Source organism: Aythya fuligula, chromosome 9 (assembly GCF_009819795.1).
Source record: "Aythya fuligula isolate bAytFul2 chromosome 9, bAytFul2.pri, whole genome shotgun sequence".
Lineage (NCBI taxonomy): Eukaryota > Metazoa > Chordata > Aves > Anseriformes > Anatidae > Aythya > Aythya fuligula.
Genome location: NC_045567.1, coordinates 56,408 through 65,791, shown reverse-complemented (window position 1 = coordinate 65,791; position 9,384 = coordinate 56,408). Strand labels below are relative to the sequence as shown.

The following is a 9,384-nucleotide window of genomic DNA, read 5'->3' as shown; positions in this document are numbered from 1 at the left end:
GCTAAGCTCTGTGATGAGATGGGAACTTAGTTGTTCTTGTGCATAACTGAGACTGATTTCCAGTGGAATAACAATGCTATTAACAGGGTGTTCTCAGACGCCGAAAGCAAAGATACACTTGCCTTGGACAGACCCTGAAATGGGGCAGAAGCAACGATAGGGATGGACAGTTCTACCTCAGGGCCACCGAATGTATTTGGGCAAGTTCCAGAAGAAATTTTTGAGCAATTCCAGCTTCCAGAAAAGGTGTTCGTGTTCCTCTTGCAATATGCAATGAGAGAGGACCAAGCATACCCGGACCTTCTCGATAAAAACAAAAACAAACAAACAAACAAAGAAGTTGTTTGTTTTTTTTTTTTTAAAAAAAGGCAACACAGAGGCAAACCTCTGCCCTAAATTGTGTAAACGCATAAAGCTGTGAGTGGCGTTTTTTTTGTTTTGTTTTAGCTCGCACATCAGCACTGCTCCGTAAAGCTGTGCCTGCCGTTCTGCTTCCGCGCACGCGCGCAGCCAGGTGGCTCGCCTAAGGCGGGGGAGCCGGGCGGCGCCGCAGGACCTCTGCGCGCGGCGAAATGGCGGCGCCCTTCTCTGAAGCGGGGCCGGGCTCGGGACGCCACGCCACGTCGAAGCGCGGTGCCGCGACGAGGTTGGTGATCGGGTCGGTGCCTCCCCCGGACGGGACGGGGCGGGACGGGGCGGGGCGGGGCGGGGCGGGGCAAGGCGGCGGGCGGTTCGGGTGCCACGCGATCGGTGGCTTCTGCGGAAATGGCCCTTGTGCGGGGCGGAGGCGGCGCCGGACCAGACCGGGCGTGCGCGGGGGTCTGCACTGCGCAGGGCTTCTGGGGGCTGGGGGAGAGGGGGGCGGGAGGAGGCGGTGGCGGCGGGGGAAGGGCGGGGGGGGAGGTGCGGTTGCGTGCGCTTGGCCGACTCCCCTCTGGGTTGGATGGGTGCTCCGTCCAGAGGCATGCTGTGAGCTGTAGTTCTGTGGTGCCGGGCGGCTACGTGGGCTCAGGGGTGCGCGGCCGGTCTTTCCCCGGGTCGGGCCGTGCGCGCCGGGAGGCGCAGGTTGCCGCTGGCTGCGAGCGCGGCTGCCGGCGGTGAGGCGAGCGAGAACTATCGGGGGTGCCTCCCCGGAGCGTCGGGCTGGGAGGGGTCGGGGTTGCGGCGGCCGGGCGCGGGTCCTCGCTGTGCTTGATCATTGGACTGTGCCTCGGAGGCTTTCCTCTCCCTGCGTTCTGACAGCCGGCTCTCTCCATGTTCTGCGGTTCACCAGGGCAGAAGCAGCTCCCCGCCGCTAGGACCCCTGCGGGGTTTGTTGCCGAGTGAGGGTGGTACGGCAGGTAAACTAAGGAAGGCTGCAGCTGGCGTGCTGCAGTCACAGGTTGTCCAGGTAAGTCGTAGCGACCTTCGGGTGAAATCGAGGCGTGAAGGGGATTTTGTTGGCTCTTTAGATAGCTGTTCCTACCGAAGATCCCACAGATCACAAAATGTAGTCGTAACCTTACAGTTTCTACGTTCTATAGCATTTTGTGAGAAACACTCTGTAGCCAATAGTTTAGACTCAGGCGAGGATCTCAGTGAAGTAGTAATTTATTCACAATTGCAATGGTGGGCGCCCCACAAGCAGGAGAGAGTGCGTCTACTAGTTCCATAACACAGTTTATATACTTTTTGATGACAGGACCCTCCCCTGTTTCCCCACTTGAGTGGGTAATCCAGGTTCACAATCTATTTGATGCCTCACAGACAGTGCATGGCCTTCAGTTGCAGGCTTGCTAAATTTCAAAATTCTTTTGACGTTTTTACTGCTTGAAGTGGTAATGTTTCTTCACTTATCTGACTTGACACTGTGATTTTCACCTAATTGTCCTAAGGAGTCTGGTTGTCTGCATTTTACAAGGTCGCCTGCTAAATTTTCTTATCACTGCACCCATATCTCAATACCACATTCCTTTCCTCTAAACAATATAACTCTGCAAAAATGACATTTTTATTCCCACAGTCTGTAGTAAATATACTGGCAGATGAATAAATGAGCACGTGACTCTACAGCTGAAATTAAATAACGTGCAGTTTCTTCTGTGTTTTATCTTTCAAAGCACGTTGCTGCCGAGCGCCTGAGCTTTTTGCTCACATTACCAAGGAAAGGAATGGCTGCGTTCTCCCCCACCCTTCTTTTTTTCTTTCTTCTCCCTCAATGACTGGGACTTAAAATGTTTTTCTCAGATGTCCACGTGTAAATTTATGAAAAAAAAATGCTGATGGTGTGCACTGACAGAATTGGGTGACTTTTTCAAGGTAGAGAGCAAAGAACGTATAAATTCCTAGTATGTTAGTGTTACTCTGTTAACAAAATCGATGTACTAGCCACTTGCTGTTCCTATTTTTTTTGGTTTGGCTTGGTTTTCCTTTCAGTAGTCTTTCCAAAGACCTTTGTGGAGGAAACTTTGTCCCACTTTAGCTTTAAGAATTATCCTAGAAATAATGAGCAAGCGCTTGCAGGGCTTTCCAGAATGCTAGTTGTGGTTGGTCAAGAAAGACTTGGGATGCAATTCCTTTCACGGAATCACAGAGTGGTTTGGGTTGGAAGGGACACTTAAAGATCATCTAGTCCATCCCCCTTGCCTCAATCAGCGGCATCTTTCACTAGGTCAGGTTGCTCAAAGCCCTATCCAGCCCAGCTTTGAGCAACTCCAGTAACGGGGCTTCCACAAATTCTCTGGGCAGCCCATTCCAGTGTCTTACTACCCTCATTGTGAAGAATTTCTTCCTTTTGTTCAATCTAAATCTGTCCTTTCAGTTTATAGCTGTTGTCTTGCCCTGTTGCTACAGGCCCTGGTGAAAAGTCCTTGCCTGTCTTTTTTATGAGTCCATTATACGTATTTAAAGGTAGTAATGAGGTCTCCCCAGAGCCTTCTCTTCTCCGGGCTGAAGTGTGACAGAGCTGCTGGTGCTAGCTTGCAGGTCAGTGCCAAACTACCAGAAGGAGGTTTTTACGTGCTTTTCCAGTTCCTTCAAAGGGAAGCTGAAGTACAGACAAGCTGACTGAGAACACTCCAAAGCGGTAGTTGCAAAACTTTTTGTAGGATGCTAGCTCTTTTCCTCTGTGAGCAGAAGGAAAGCTTGTTCGGGCACAGGTATCTGTCACAGGGATGCAGCTCTCTCGTTACTACTTCTGCTGACTCCTGAAACGATCCTCTGCGCTGGTCCGATATCTCTGCCCATCTGTGGCAAAAGAGTTTGTTTCTCAGATTGCAGAAGCAGCATTGTGGAATTTAGGTTTTGGTAGGTATCAAGGTTGTACCCCTGAAATCTCATCTATCTCAAGATACTACCTATCCTTGCAAACCTTGCTTCTCTGAAATCCAAGTTGTTGTCCTTACTCCAGTAATGCCAAAGGGAGAAATGCTCCATTGAGAGATTATCAGAAAGACAGAATCTGTATTGGCAAGCCTTCATCCCTTGGAATCTGTGGATTCCTTAAACTGGTCCTGGCATGAGTATTAGAAGCAAATGCTATCCAAGAAAAAAAAAAAAGATCTCTCATTTATAATTCTGTACTAGTTCCAGCTGACTTTGGTGACAGAATCATTTAAATTGGAAGAGACCTCCAAGATCATCGAGTCCAACCTCTGACCTAACTAACCAGTCCTCCACTAAACCATATCACAAAGCTCTACATCTAAACATCTTTTAAAGACCTCCAGGGATGGTGACTGAACAGCTTCCCTGGGCAGCCCATTCCAATGCCTAACAACCCTTTTAGTAAAGAAGTTCTTCCTAATATCCAACCTAAACCTCCCCTGGTGCAACTTTAGCCCATTCCCCCTCGTCCTGTTGCCAGGCACATGGGAGAATAGACCAACCCCCACCTCGCTATAGCCTCCTTTAATGTACTTAATAGAGAGCAATATGGTCGCCCCTGAGCCTCCACTTCTCCAGGCTGAACAATCCCAGCTCCCTCAGCTGCTCCTCGTAGGACTTGTTCTCCAGACAAGAGTTTGTTGCCCTTCTCTGGACTCTTTCAAGCACCTCGATGTCCTTCTTGTAGCGAGGGGCCCAAAACTGAACACAGTACTCAAGGTGCGGCCTCACCAGAGCCGAGTACAGGGGGACAATCACTTCCCTAGACCTGCTGGCCACACTGCTTCTAATACAAGCCAGGATGCTGTTGGCCTTCTTGGCTCCCTGAGCACACTGCTGGCTCATATTCAGCTGACTATCCACCATCACTGCCAGTTCCTTCTCTGCCAGGCAGCTTTCCAACCACTCATCTCCCAGCCTGTAGCACTGCTTGGGGTTGTTGCGCCCCAGGTGCAGGACCTGGCCTTGTTGAACTTCACAGAGTTGACCTCAGCCCATCAGTCCAGCCTATGTAGATTCTCTTTCAGAGCCTTCCTACCCTCAAGCAGATCAACACATGCACCTAACTTGGTGTCATCTGCAAACTTACTGCAGGTACACTTGATCCCCTCATCCAGATCATCGATAAGATATTAAAGAGGACTGGCCCCAGTACTGAACCCCAGGGGACTCCATTAGTGACTGGCCTCCAGCTGGATTTGACTTCATTCACCACAACTCTTTGGGCCCAGCTACCCAGCCAGTTTTTAACCCAACAAAGTGTACACCTGTTAGAGGACGCACGGCCAAAAGCACGACAGACACCAGCAGAGTCAGATCATGCTCCCTTTTATTGCCCGAATAGCCTAACTTTTATAGTGAACTTAGCAGGGGCTGATAGTGTTTTACACAAGATTATTGGTCAAAAGCACTCAGACAAACAACTGCAAGAAAACAACCCCCTTGTGATTAGCAGTCACGTATATCTTGTCCTTGAAGCCAGCTGCTGGTAACAATATTTTTCTGAATTCCTCAATTGGGCGACGTGGGAACGCTGTCGTGGGCACTTCTCATAGTTGCCCTGGTAGCTTGGTTTGCTCAGCTACAGCAGGCCATGGGATTTGCTAAGGCCTACTCCTGGTTGCTTAAAGCAAGCTCAGATCGAACAATTGTTCCACGGACTCATGTCCACGCCCTTTGTGCCAATTCCCAACATACGCCAGTCCAAGCCATGAGCATAGTAATAGTGAAAGTGATTTCACTCTACCAAATAAAAACATAAATTACTTTTTTTGACTGTCTTGAAAGAACGGTATTGATAATAGGTGGGAAAACCAGAACTGTTGCATTTCTAGAATTTTAGGTGGCCTGAGAAACACACAGCATGCACTAGGGTAGCTGCACGAAAGTATCTCAAAAATGGGCTCTTGCAAACAGAAAGACCTCTGGGAGGTTACTGATATTTGGTCAGAGTGGGCTGACTCAGCCATCATTCTGCCTTTGTAATATTTCATAGCGGTTTTGCGATATTGCTGGTCTTCAGCTCATGGAAGACTTTTCTTCCAGGGATTTTCCTTGCTGCTTTTACTTCAAACATTACCAGGAAACAAAGTCGGAAGTTCTCATGTGTCCCCTCAAGGCTAGAAGCTGGTTACCCAGCAAGAGGCTTGCTTGAGTCATGAGTTCACTAGCTGATTAAATAACTGGCCTGGGACAGGAGCGTGTGGAACAAAATACTGCGCACAGCACAATCCACGCATTTGGTTGCTTAATGCCACAGAGCTATGCTTTTGTAGCAGGAATGTGTCAGAAGCAGCAGTAATCCAGGGAAATGACGCAAACCTGGAGGTAGGCGGTCAGCTTTGTGAGCAGGGAGTGCTGGTGTGGTCCTGCTCCCCTGACTACACCTGTTGGAATTAAGTAGGAGAAGAGAGTATGGATGTGGTATTTCAGCCCTTTCAGGGAGCTGAACATCACCTGAAAAGATTATGATATCCCTGCCCTGAAGGACCTGCCCGCCGCAGTCTGTAGCATTGTGTGCATTTGTAGATTGATGGGCCTGAGAGTAGAGCACTGTGGGATGCTGGGGATGGGATTTGATTTGGGGATTCTCCCCTCCCCTCCCCCAGCCCCACGAGCTTATGTTTTATGTTTAAGCTTGGGAAATAAAAAAGGAAAGCCTTACAGAGCCTCAGCTCCACCTAGGAACGAATAGCAGTGTGTTTGCCTCTGGAAGAACTTCCCACTGCTGAGGATGGATGGTGTGGATCCCAAAATGAGGGGGTTGTGTGAGAGCTGGTGATAGTGCCAGCAGGACTCCACAGCTGACAAGAGACATCGTTGGTTTTGATGTCCATCACAACAGAAAATGCTCGTCTCATTCAATTTGAGGAGGTATCAAACTCACAGACAAACAATATCAGTGAGGCTCTGTTATGCAGCCATGGTGAAAGTTTAACATAGCAAAGAAACAGTGTGTATTAGGTAAGGTGAAAAAGGGAGTCACACCTCCAAGAAGTCCCATTTTTTGGTCTTTAAGCTTTTTTTTTTTGGGGGGGGGGTAGGGGGAAAGAGATGAATATTACCCTCCAGAAAGGTTACCAAATCCATGTCAAAAAAGGTCAGCTGCTAAAGCTTTTATAAATGATCTTTGTACTGCAAGTTTCTTTTTTCATGAAGCCAAATTGAGATAAATCCAAAAATGTCTATGGGTTTAAAATAACGCTTAGTAAAATATTCTTGTCATTCACAATAATAATGGAGTGAATGAACTTGTTCCACAGTGACCTTACTTTTTTTTTTTTGTATTCCAGCAAACTGTGTACAGTCCCAGGAGTACAGTGTTGTGTAGCATTGTCATTCTGCTCCACCACTCTAATGTCTAACAAAGTAATGCTTTCTGGATGTTGTCTACAAATTCTTTCCTTACTTATGTAAGAAGTCAATGCATATATTGCATAGTTTGTCATAGAGCATAGCTGAAGCATATATTGCATAGTTTGTCATAAAGCATAGATGAAGTACTGTTATATTTATATTTATGAAGACAGCCGAATCAGAGAGAGCAGCTCGGCGACTCCCCCCGAGAAGGCCATTAAGATAAAACAGTGAACTTTCTACCATATATTAAAAAGCCTGGAGGAATTAGCATAGCTTGCAGAAAATTATGCTGGAAAGAGATGATATTTGACAGCAATCATGAAAATGTCATCTTTTTACCAAGAATGATGAGAATTGATGCGTCTGCCCTGTGTTTGGATAGGTAAGTGAGTTAAGAGGAGCTGAGCATAGAGTTTGCAGGGGAAATGGGAAATGAATGAGATCATTTAACCTCTTTTCCATGCATTTATAATCCCATACTTTTGTTATTATCCAGAATTTTTAATGTAACTCTCTATTTCAACTGGTTCAGTTGTATGGATAGCAGCTAACTATAAAAAGAACTGAAATCCTGAAGTGTCCTTGGAGCTGCTAACTCTACCTCTATATGTTCCCTAAGAAAATGTCACAGATTTAAAGACGGTGTGTATTAAATGAAGGATGAGAAGAAACACCTTTTTCGGATATTTGCACTCCTCTTCTTCAGCTCGTGCAGAAGGCTGACAGCCTGCCTCACTCTCATTAGTGCTGTCCCACCAGCTCCTTTTGGAGCTCAGCACTGCGTTTGGCCTGCTGCAGTCTTCCCAATCCCCTCATTTCTATGCTGCAACACCACCATCCACTAGAAGTCAGGTAGGATCTGAAGACCTTTGACACTGCTAAATGATCAAACCTCAGCTGTCAGTTTTAGCCCTTTGTATTCCAGTTGTTTGCTTTGCTGGGCGATGGTTTCATTTTTTTATTTTGTAATATGTTCTTTGTAGAGGTTATTTTAAGCAGACAAGTAGGTAGCCTCCTTCCTTCAGTGGATTTGTGCAGGTTTTGGCTGAGCTTTGCACATCTGAACAATTGCCCATTGGTTGTTCTGGTCTTGACACATCTCTAAAAACTTTGTCTGCCTCGCCTCTCCTCTTTGTGTATTAAGATGCACATTCGTGCAAAAATAATGTATGCTTAAAGATGCCCAGTGGTTATGGGGCATTTTCAGCATTTCACATATAAGGCTCCATGTTTACTTAACTACTTAAGTGGAGTCCTGGCTTTAAGCGTAGGTGTAGCTAATGATTGTTACTCAAGTGGTTATAAAATTTAAAATGTTTGTTTGTATATATATAGATGAAACTGAGTCTGTGGAGTGAAAGACTTTTCTGCTTGTTGCATATACTCATGTATCAGCAGGCTCATATGCAAGCTGATTGAAACTGGATGCCAAGCTGTGCCTTTTTTGTTGCCTGGAATATGCAATCTGTGCGCCTTGGGTGTACCTTGTCTATTAACTATCTTTTACATTGTGTCACCCCATTAATAATATGAGTGGATGTACCCAGCACCACCTTGGGGCTACATAGAACGTGGAAATTTCTAGTATGTCAGTGTTACTCTGTTAACAAAACTGACTTACTAGCTGCTTGCTGTTTCTGTTTGTTTGTTTGTTTGTTTGTTTTTGTTTTTTGTTATTCTTTTCAGTAGTCTCCCCAAAAGTTTTTGTGGACATGTTGTGTATCTTTTCTATTCTTCCAGGATTCATTTGTCAGGAAAGATGACCATGAAATCCGAGGGTTGTGGACAACCATCTACCAGATGATTGTTGCAGATGCCTTTGATCACGTTATTTGTCCTTTTAGCTTGCTCTTTCCTTTATCTTGAGTTGAATTTTTTTGCAGTGCTATGTTTGCAGTGGTAATATTGCTGCTGAGGTGCATTTAATTAAAAGTGATTTTAACGGTAATTGTGAATTCATTGAGTGTGGCTTTGTATAATGACTCCCATGATCATAACATTTTTTTCCATTGTCACAGATATGAGAAAAGTTCTTTCCAGCAAGATGTAGAAGGAATTAATTATACCTCTGCCTCATCCTGTGAGACCAGAAGACATGGAGTAATTGTAAGCTGCGATTCTCAGGAGACGTACTAGGAGTCTCGGGTTCCTTCTCTGCCTGCCCCCCAAGGCCTTTGGGATGAGAAATCTTAGGCTATATGTTTTTCCCTGTGAAATACTGTTGTGTTAAGGGGTGTAGCTGACGAACTGTTATGGGTCTGGTCGGATTCAGGTTACTGAACTATAATGGTCTCATGGTCACGGATTCACCTGTAACATAGCATGTCCTTGATCTAGTCACGTTCAATGAGTACTACCACGGCTAGGAACAATGCAATGAAGGGCAGCTTATTTTGGGGGTGTGGTGGTTTTACCGTGCTGGGCAGCTAAACCCCACAACCGCTCTCTCACTCCCCCTCCTTTAGATGAGGAGGGGGAGAAGTAAAGCAAAGAACAACTCACGGGTTGAGATAAGGATAATTTAATTAAAGGGAAATAATAATAATAATTAAATAAAGATTATTATGAACTAAACAATTTAACTAAGGGGAAATAAAAAGGGAAAGGGGAAAAGGGAGGGGAAAAGGGAAAAATAAAAAGAAGGGAGGAAAACAAACAAAT

At 46.0% G+C, this 9,384-nt stretch overlaps 1 long non-coding RNA gene across 4 annotated transcripts; it reads left to right on the top strand.

Moving 5' to 3' along the window:
* The first annotated feature begins 725 nt into the window (after window positions 1–725).
* LOC116492585 lies at window positions 726–9,173 on the top strand. 4 transcript variants are annotated; one of them, XR_004253606.1, is made up of 4 exons: window positions 726–809; window positions 1,274–1,390; window positions 7,343–7,575; window positions 8,742–9,173. It is a non-coding gene; the product is annotated as an uncharacterized LOC116492585 (long non-coding RNA). The 4 variants fall into 4 exon arrangements; XR_004253604.1 differs by having other exon boundaries at window positions 726–819; XR_004253603.1 differs by lacking the exon at window positions 726–809 and adding an exon at window positions 897–969.
* Window positions 9,174–9,384: the final 211 nt, after the last annotated feature.